Genomic DNA, 10,751 nt, shown 5'->3' on the forward strand with positions numbered 1-10,751 from the left:
TAGTAAATAGGTCAATTCCACTGCTTTTTCTAAATAAGATTCTTCATTGGTTATCTAGAGATTATTATTAAATTAATTATTGTTGTTGATTTTCAAATAAATCAATGTAAAGACTCAATCATTTGTTGGCATCCTCACTTTTAATCAAAGTACAATCTCAATTAAAAGTGAGAATTGTTAGATTGTCCATAGTAAATTTAATCAAAGTACAGTCTCAATTAATTTTACTATGCCTAATCATGTCTATTCCTTTGTTTCTTTACCAAATAGAAAACTTAATTAATCAAAGTAAAGTCTTGACTAATTTTAGTTAAAGTAATTACCTCTAATCAAATTAAAGTCTCAATTATTGGCAAAAACTTATTTAATCAAATGAAAGTTTCTAAACAAAATCAAAGTAAAGTCTCAATTTTATTTAAAAACCTCTTAACTCATGATTAGCATGCATGTAGATTTAAAATCATTATTTTCTATTCAATTTAGAAGCAAAGGACATAGATAAACAAAAACCACAACAATAATCAAAATAACAAAACATATAAATTCATCTAACCTCAGAATCCATTTAAGAAATTACAGTGGAATCAACCCTTAAAAGCTTAGCCCTCCATGGCTTTGATGGAATACATGATGATATGAAAGAAAGAAAATAAAAGAAAGAATGAGAGATGTGGTGGAGACGATATCTGCCAAAACCAGAGAGTTCTAAGTGTTTAAGCTGTAAGTCGTAAATTGTCAGTCCCCCTCTTCTGCTCCCTTAAGTCTCTTTATATAGGCTTCCACTGGACTTTGGGCTTTATCTGTCAGTTGCTAAAATCTTTTATTTTTATTTAATTAATTAGCAACTTAATTCCTGCCCAATTTACAATTCTGCCCCTCATTTAGCCATATTCGCAGTTTTGACCAGAGTTGACTGCTGACTTTGACCAGTTGACCAGAGTTGACCAATTGACCAATTTGACTGCCCTATCAGATGCTGACACATGGCGTAGAGAGTCTCTTTTCAGAATTAGGGTTTCACTCTCACACTCTTCTCCCTCCCTCGTGACGGCGCGGTGGTTCATGGTGGTCCGACGGTGCGGCGCGTTTCCGGCGAGTTACGCTGCTGCGATGGCTGCGGAAATGGTGGATTCGAAACTGGTTCGCTGCTGCGTCGCAATGGATGATGGTGGTTTCGCTCCAGCAACGTTTATGGTGGCCAACGGTTGAAGATGGTGGTGCGGTGGTTCTGCACATGAAGTGTGGTGTGGAGTGCGTCCTCGCGGTGGTGTTCGCTACAAGTGCGCGAACGGAGAAGATGATGGCGCTATCACGGTTCCGATCTGTTCCTCGCTGCTGTTCTGGTTGTTGCTGCAGATGGAGTTGCGCTGGTGGTGTTGCGGAGGCGCGCTGGTCGGAAAGAAAACGAACTCGTGCTTTGATGGAGGAAGATGGTGGCGGAACAGTGGCGGCACTGCTGCAGCTACGTGGTGGTGCTAATGGCGGCTGACAAAGATGGTGCGTGAAGGCTGCTGTTGGACGCGAGAAGAAGATGGTGGCCGGCGAGGTTGGCGGCGGCGGCTGCCATGGAGGGTGGAAGGAGAGGAGAAAATTAGGGTTAGGGTTTTGGGAGATGAAGATGATGACGTGGCAGCCTTCCATTGGACAGCTTGTTAGTGCAAGGATTGTTGCCACGTGGCTTGCTCTGGTTGGCTAATTTTAAGAGGTGGGGATTGCCACGTGGCATGATCTGGTTGAGTGGAGTTTAAGTGGTAGGAGGGGTGCAACTTAGTGAAAACTGGGGGTGCAGAACAGGTTTTTGTTTGGTGGTCCACTTTAGAAGGGGTGTGCAAATAAAATTTGGGGGTGCATTTAGCTCCTGATTTATTCTTTTCCAGAATTTCCTGATTTTGGACTTATTTTGTAACTTTGAATATTTTAAAATCACACTATTAATTGACCAAAAATAAATTCCAGCTGCATTAACAAACGTTAGAATATCCAATAATATTTTATGTAACTAAAATCAATTTTTACGCCACTTTTACCAAACTTACTCAATAAATCCAATAATCACAAATCCTAATTAAATCAATCTTTAAGCACAGAAAATTCAATTAAATCCCCAAATTTAAATATTAAATGAGGGCAAAAATTTGAACTCATCAGGGTCATTTTCTCCTTTGAACTTAGGAATCTTTGGAGTTTGCTTCTCTTGTGATGGTTTGCACCTAGAATGCCCTCTTTTCCTAGCCTCTCTTTCTTGCTCCTTCGCTTCAAGCCTTTGAATGTGCTCTTGGATTCTTAGGTCACTTTGCTCCTTGTCCTTTCTCAATTGTTCAAAGGCCTCCTTCCTAGACAACTCCAAATCCCGAAGCAATCTCATCAATGTATTATTTTTGTTTGGTGTAGGTGCATTTGATGAACTTTCCATGATTCCTACAACCAAAACACTCAAATCCGAGACAAAATAAATGGATTAGGGGTTAGACAACATGAAAATTGAGACCAAATCCAATCCAAAATGCAACCCAAGTGTTTAGATCACACTCCCAAAGTAACAAGGCAAGACTAGCACTCAAAATCAACCAAAGGAGTGAAGCGAACACTTTTAAAAACTTGTTCAAAACCTTCAAATGCAAGACAAGTGATTCGGCCACAACACCCCAAGAGTTTCAAGAAAAGGAAACTACTAAGACAAAACAAAGAACACCTAGTGACAAGCAAGAAAAGCACAAAAACAAGGAAAGCTAAACTCTAAGGAAAGAAAAATATTGGTGACAAAACTTTGAACAACACTAACACAAGAAAAGAAAATTTTTAAGACTCTTTGGAAAGTACTTGACAAGCATCTTCAAGTCTTAAATCATGCATGCACCAAGAAAGATCATAACCAAGTTAAAGCATGGAACTAATTTGCCAATATCACCCAAAATCCAAGTATAAAATTTGGTAGCATAACACCTAGTAAAAATGGTCAAATGGATTCACCAAGCAACACATTAGCTCTCGGCCAAACTGTTTTTGGTCATGAAAATAATTTTTCTTTTCAAAACTAGGTAATTAAGATGATGAGAAGGATATTTTAGGGTGTCTTGAACACTTAGTTCCTTAAAAATTAGGTCAAAATCAATTTCAAGGAGCATGCTACAACAAAAGGCATAGATCTCATGCAATAGCTCAAATACTTAGAAACAAGAATAAGAAAACTCAAAGAAGCATATGACATATGACTCAAGCAAAAGTTAGACACATTTAAAGACTCAACATGACATACACAAAGACACAAACATGTAGCTATCATGCATTTAAACTCATGGATTTGAGGCTCAAAGACTAAGCATCCAAAGACATGTTATCCAACCACATTTAGGAGTAAGAAGAGTAACAAAAAACGTAGCCAAAACTGCCCAACATAACCTGATAAACGTTGATTCGCGGTGATCTCGGCAACTCTGACCTTTGCTCACTATTTCAATCATAAATCTTTCCAGAAAACTCCAAATGCATTAGTTCTTTTTTTGTTAGAAACTAGACTAACAGAGCTTTCCTTTGACATCAAGAACGTAATTTTTGGATCACTGAGCAGGTGCAGTTTAATCTTTTAAAATCGTGAACAGTTTCTGCCAGCATTGTTTTTGTGTGCAATGGAAATGGATTTGAACCATACAAAGATAGCTACAACAAGACAAGGTAGCACATGAAAAACACCATATTCAAGATAACCTAGGCTCTAGATACCAAATGATGAAGGATTATCTTGTTCCTTTTTAAGATTATTGAATATGGTGTGAGTTGATTAAGAAAGCTAAGTGAAATTCCCACTGGACATTAAGATAGCAAGCTATCTAGATGTGAAGGTTCCTTTCACAAAGGTCAAGAGAAGAAGATGATGGATTGATTCAAAACAAAAAGGAAATGGAAAGCACATAAACCATAGAAAACCAAGAATAATTAAAGGAAGAAGAAAACATAAAATGGAAAGGAAAGAAATGGTAAAAAATGTGAGAAGCACGCCACTACAAGGCTAGGCTAGAAGTCATGGCAACCTTGAAGATGAGTGGATGTGTGCCGCCACTTGCTATGCAAGATAAGGCTTAAAAGTATTCACTCCCAAGGGAGGAAACTCTCACAAATGGTTGAGACACAAGAGTGTTTTTACTTCAAAATGTTCAACCCTTTTACATGTCTAGGAGCACCCCTTATATAGAAGAGTTTAGGGTCCTTTATGCAAATAAAAGATACCTAAGGATGTCTCTACAAAAACCTAACCCTAGATTCTAGAAACTAGGTCAAATAAGGTTACAAAAATGAGAGACAAAAGAGCTAACTATGGTGTGTGCAAGGCTAATTTCGTTCTAGCACAAAAGGAGACCAAGAATGTGTCTCATATGTCTCTAAAAAGTGGCCATAGTGTGGTAAAAACAAAGGAGACCAAAGGTACATTGGTACACTTGCTTTATGCCTTTTTCTTTATGCTTTATGCCTTTATTTTACTCTCTCCTCCACATCATTTATGCTCTCCAATCACCATGCGCCACCTAGCATTGCTTTCTTACTCCTAATTAACCTACAAAGTAAATAAACATAGATTAGCATGTTGGCTTAAGTCAAGTCAACTATAGTCAACAAGTCAAACTTAGTCAAAGGTCAACATGTCAACTAAAGTTGATTCAACTAAGTCAACTTAGGGAATCAAAAATAACAAACACAAATGAAAGGGATGAAGGATTAGTGAACTTCCTTTCTAAAGATGCTTAGTCTTCTTAAGCATGTGCCTCCATCCTTGGTTGGGTTCAATCCTTCATCACGGTTCAACCAGTCCCGCCAGGCGCTTCATCAGCAACCCAGAAAAATGGCTAAGACGCTTGCGTCGCCTGGCGGCCGGGAGTTCCTTCGCTTAAATCGAAATGTTTGAGATACTCCAATGAGCACTACGTCTCCCCCCATGCCAAAACCTTCACTATGACCACTTTTTACCCTTTTAAACTTGGCTTTTAGTAGAGTTTAATTACCCAAAACGAAAATTTACCTAATGGTACTATTAATTACCATTTAATTGACCTTTATGATCTGTTTTTTGGCTACCCAAAGTTGCCCCTCAACTATCTAGGGTTTTTCCCAACCTTTCATATTCAATTCAAGGCCAAAATGCCAAAAATAAAGTTTTTAGTTTAGTTCTCCAAGGTTTGAACCCATAACCATTCAATCACTAAGCAATTGCACAACCAATTCAACTAAGTCATGTTTCATGCTTAACAAATCCAATTCAAACATCATATCATACCAGAACATGATTTCATAGATTTAAATAATAAAATAATAAGTCAAAAGTTAACATACATAGGACTCAAACCCAAGTCTTCTCACATAATCAAGGTACTCTCAACCACTTGAGCTAGCACTTTTCCACGTCATACCAACCATAATTTAATGTCATAATTATTTCCCCACCGCATTTATTAATTAATTATTTATTTAATTAATTAAATTCTACGGGTCTTAAAACATTGGTTAAACATTTTTCATTTGTACTAGGAACAACACCAAATCATTCACAAGGTATGGGAACTATATCAATCACAATAAAAAATATAGAGAGACAAAATGTACAAAATCAAGTGGAGAATGCATAAAAAGAGCAAGTGATCTAGAGTTAGAAGTTCAAAAGTTTAATAACATCATTCAAAATCAACAAGAAACTAACACTCAACTTCATAATAAATTGCAATCTCAACAACAATTAATTGAAGATCAAGAACTTGCTTTGAAATTTCAACATAATCAAATGAACTCAGATATCTAAATAGAGATGAAACGTCAAATGACTAATTTATTAGGAAGCCTATCATTTAGTAGATCAAATATTCCTTTAAAATGAAGAAAGTTGTATCATTAATATTTAATTTTTAATTAATGTGTCTATAATTTCATCTTTACATATTTCTAAAGTATTATTAATTAATTCTTTTATTGAGATTAAAGCTTTACTTTGTTTTATTTTGCAGGATCAAAATCCTTGAAGACACTACATCTATTGTTATTTTTAAGTATCTATTTAATTTAATTGTTCTACATTACAATTATGTCTCATTTCACATATTATTTAGATTTATTGTTGAACATTTTAGTTTGTCATTTAAAATGTAATGGATACTTTGTGTTTATATTTTATGTTATTTTATTTTAATTGATATTTATTTTAATCGTTACTTTGTTTTTATTTTAATTGTTTTGTCTATTTATCATGATGTTTGTAAGGCCCATTTCTTTTCTCAGCCCTAAAAGTTAGTGGGTTGCCCTACAGTATTGGGCCTAAAGGCCGGCCCACAGTATAAGACCTTAGGTCTGCCCTAAACCTAATGTATTCTACCATTTTCAGAAAGTTTGCCCTTGCCTTGAACTGCAGCCGTCTTTCACTTCCGCTAGGGTTCCGTTCGACTGTCACGTAAGCTAAAGGGGCTTCCACTCCATGTAAGTGTCTTCCCCAGCCGTACTGATTCCCATTTCGCTACCTTGTTTCATATTTCCAGTTAACAAGCCTCTGTTGACTCAGTTTCCTTGATTCCTTTTCGTTGTCCTGCCAGTTCTGCGAGCCATCCTTGGGTTAGTGCATTCCGAGGTCCCGTGTTGAAGCTCCGTTAACCCTCTTCCAGGTACGGGAAGTTAGGGTTCTGCTCTTGCTTCTGCTCTTGTGCTCTCGCCTAGGCGAGGGGGGGGCTCGCCTGAGCGAGCATGTCTCGCCTGAGCGAGACCCCTCAGCCTGAGCGAGGTGCTGGGCGAGACAGTGCTGTGATTTGGATGTTTGATGGTTCCCGAGGAATTTATCTTGGTTGAGTATGATTGTGTGGTGATGGACATGTATATAATGGAGCATGAAGTATATTTTTGGCATGATTCATGAATTGTGGATGAATGGGTTGGTATGAGACTTAGCATGTGAAATGAATGTCTGGTTTGAAATTAAAAGAACATGGTATTGACATGAGATGAGACCCTAGACTCATGGGACGGTGATGATCAGAGGTATGGATTCAAGATGTGATGCGTATGAGGAATAAATCTCATGGATGAGTATGGAATTGTAAACATGCTTTTGATGTTCTCCTAATGTTGTTTTATGAATGTTGGTCCGTGTCAGCGTGTAATTCCTTGGGGTCTCTAGGTGAGACCTCTGGGGTCGCGCTTCAGTGGTCGGGACGTAATTCCATGGCCCCTGTTAGTGGGTGCCCATGGTGGTGCCCCATCTGTATAACTAAGGTAAGGATTCAAGGTAAGGACTGCATCCTGACACTCTAAGGGGCCAGTTAGTCTCACTTAGAGCAGACTGACTCCTGTGGTGAGAGTAGCAGGAGGCCTAAAATTCATTAAGGGCTAACCTTGTGGTGAGAGAGATTTGATTCATCGTAACACTTGTAACACATAGCTCGGAGATGAGTAGCTCGGAGATGAGTAGCTCAGAGTCGAGCAGGGGTATTCACCACAAGTGCGAGCGTCCGCTGAATCCGACCAAGTTATACGTATCCGGATGAGTCGAGTCGAGTCGTAGTGTATTGAATGAAGAGTCATAACATGTTTGGTTGCTATGTGGATATGAGATGAGGAAAATATATTTGACTGCACGATGAATATGTTGTTGGCTCTAGCTTACCCGTTTTGTTGCATGGTTGTGATGTATGTGGCTGTTCTCTCTTGCGATGATCATCAACTTGGTTGATGGGAGCAGATGGGCGAGGTTCTCATGGGCATCAAGGGAATGGCGACTCCGCTACTTAGCCATCTGGGCTGGATCTCACACTTCTTCCTTTCGTGTTTTCTTTAGGGCTATGGCCCCTGTATTCATGGTTTTTAGATTGTAACTTTTAGTTAAACATCTATCCTACTTTTGTTGGCATCGTGGTGTGCCTAGTTTTGTAGGGGTGATGTTGGAAACCCCAGGACTGCGTTGTCATGCTATCTTATGTGTGGCGTTTCCTTTAATTGCGTTTATAAATTAAATGGGACGTTACAATGTTGTAAGATAACTATATATTATTGTAATTTTTAATAATAATGATAAATGATAAACTATTAATAATTAAAAATAATTGTCACATAAAGTTTTATAATATACTAATAATAATAATTAATAATAGTGACAACCAATTTATTTTCGTTCTCTTTTATATTTGTGATATCTAGTTATTATCACTATTACATATAATACTCTAGTAACAATAAATGTATTACTATTGTCTTATATATTTGTGATATTTTATTATTGTCACTATTACATAATTATTAGTGATAATTACTTTTGTCACAATAAAATTTAGTTTTAGTAACATTTAAGATTATTGCCACAAGTACAATAGTGACAAAGGTACTAGTGACATCTTAATTATTGTCACAAGATGGTATTAGTGACATATTTATAATTTTTAGTGATGAATATTAGTATCACTATAGTTACTTTTTCTTGTAGTGATCTATTCCACTACACTAACTTAAAATAGAAAAAATAAACTTGATGGAGAATGATTGCAACCACGTAGAGGAGCAGTGATGTTGACTATCACTAATGTGCAAACGACCACCGCTGATGTTCGGACGACCACCGTTGATGTTCGGACGACCACATCTGATGCACAAATGAACAAGAACCACGAGAGAGCACTCTGTCACCGTCGACGAACAAGAACGATGGGAGCAAACGAGGAAAAATGACAAAGAGGAAGGAGGTTTGTATAGTGTGGAAACGAAGATGACAAAACAAAAGAAGAAGAACGAAGCACATAAACGAAAATATCAATTAGGGTCATTTCAAATTCTAGAAAGAGGGGAATTGATTTTTACTCTTCTCTAATTAATTTTAATTTAAATTAGTTTATTTTTTTTAAAAAGGTGGAATGTGAGTCAGCTCACTACCTGGCTCAAAGCCGCTTAATCCATAGGTTAAGTGAGCTGAATTTTATTATTTTTTAATTCAGTCCAGCTCGAAGTCATGGTAATGGATTTCAACTCACTTTAACATGTCTATGGCTAATTATCTTTTCCTATTACAAAACAAATAAAGATTAACTTAGTAGTATATTAAAATTTACATTTTAATTTATTTCTTTGGTTTCCATAAATAATACGACAGAAGGTTATGTCCTTTTGTGATATGGTACAAGCAAAATGAATTAATTAGATTTTGAAAAAAATAGTTTACTGGGACACTTGAAGGGATCATTTTGTCTAATAAGAACAGACAAAGGGCCTTTGTGGTGTAGCAGAATTTTAAATATATTTTGGCACAGAAGCTCGCAAACCGTTGTTACTAACCAACAACAACACTCCCACACTATTAAACAAACAAAGGCGCCATTACCCTACCATATTGCGCCACTAACACTACACACTCTTTCTCTCTCACACATGCTCCACACTCACGTTTCACCTCCATAATAGATAAGGAGAAAAATGTTTAATAGATTACCTTCAAGAACACTTTTCTTTGATATTTAAAAAAAAAGAATTTTCTCTTTAAATTTGTTTATTGCGTTAAATAAATTTTTATTTCCTAAATTTAGGTATAAAATTGAAATTTGTGTTTCCAAATTTGATACAATTTATTATCAAATTTTTAAAGTAGATATATATAATTCTTATAATCAAGTGAATGTGAATTTTATTTTACATCACATGTTTTAACTCAAATATCGTTATAGAACACCATTTAACATGCAAAAACAAAAAAAAATTGACAATATATCTATCCGACCTAATAGATGTGCTAAGTAATGTGGTTCAACAAGGTTCATTAAATCTATTGGCCGGAAATAGTTAAAAAAATTCTAATATACATCTATTGCAACAAATATTCACATTATTATGATAATTATAATATATATGAGGTAAGTCATTATTTTATTGATATTATTTGATATTACATTACTAGTTTTATCACATCGATCATAGGACTTATAAGCCATATAAATATAACTAATATTTCATAGGAAATACACATTCTCATACTCATTTTCTCTCATTAAAAATATTTTAACTCTTTTACTTATCTAAGTGTCAGAGAGTATTTTTCAAGTGAATATTCTCTTATGTTTCAACCCTTAGGAACATCCAATCAAGGATGGTCAAAATCATCAAGATCTTGTCGCATGTTCAAAGACTTACCTCAAAATCCCCCTAAAAACAAATACCATTAGATTAAGGATGATGCACAAATTTCTCTTCTTATGGAGGCAAGAACAATATATCCTCATCTCTTGAATGCTTCCAAGAAGTTTAGTAAGGACTTTTAAGCTTAGAGATTGAAAATTTTAACAAATATGTTGTTGGTCCTTAAGAAGGAAAGTGTTGATAATGTTATTGGACAAAAATATATCAAAATTTAAATCATAAACAAATTTTAATTTTATATACTCAAAACATTCTTATTTATTTTATTCTATAGATATATTTGAAAATGTTCTTGTTTTACTATGATTAATATGCATCGTCAAAAAACTTTTATGAAGAGAAAAACAAACGAGGAAAGATAAAATACATCCGTTATCAATACAAAGTTCTTATACGATAAATTATTAAGTAATTATTAAAAGTATGCTTTAAAATATATATGTTTAATTTTTTTATTTTGTTATCTGATTTAAATTTAATTAGTTTTCATTTTTGTACTAAAATAACAATTAAAATTTCTTATAATCATTTATAAATATCCGACATGAAAATTAACTTTACGCTCAAAGTTTCACTTTTATTTAAATTCAAAAGAAAGGAAAAAAGTAATA

Source organism: Vigna unguiculata, chromosome 8, assembly GCF_037176805.1.
Source record: "Vigna unguiculata cultivar grain cowpea cultivar isolate G323 ecotype 2 chromosome 8, ASM3717680v1, whole genome shotgun sequence".
Classification (NCBI taxonomy): domain Eukaryota; kingdom Viridiplantae; phylum Streptophyta; class Magnoliopsida; order Fabales; family Fabaceae; genus Vigna; species Vigna unguiculata.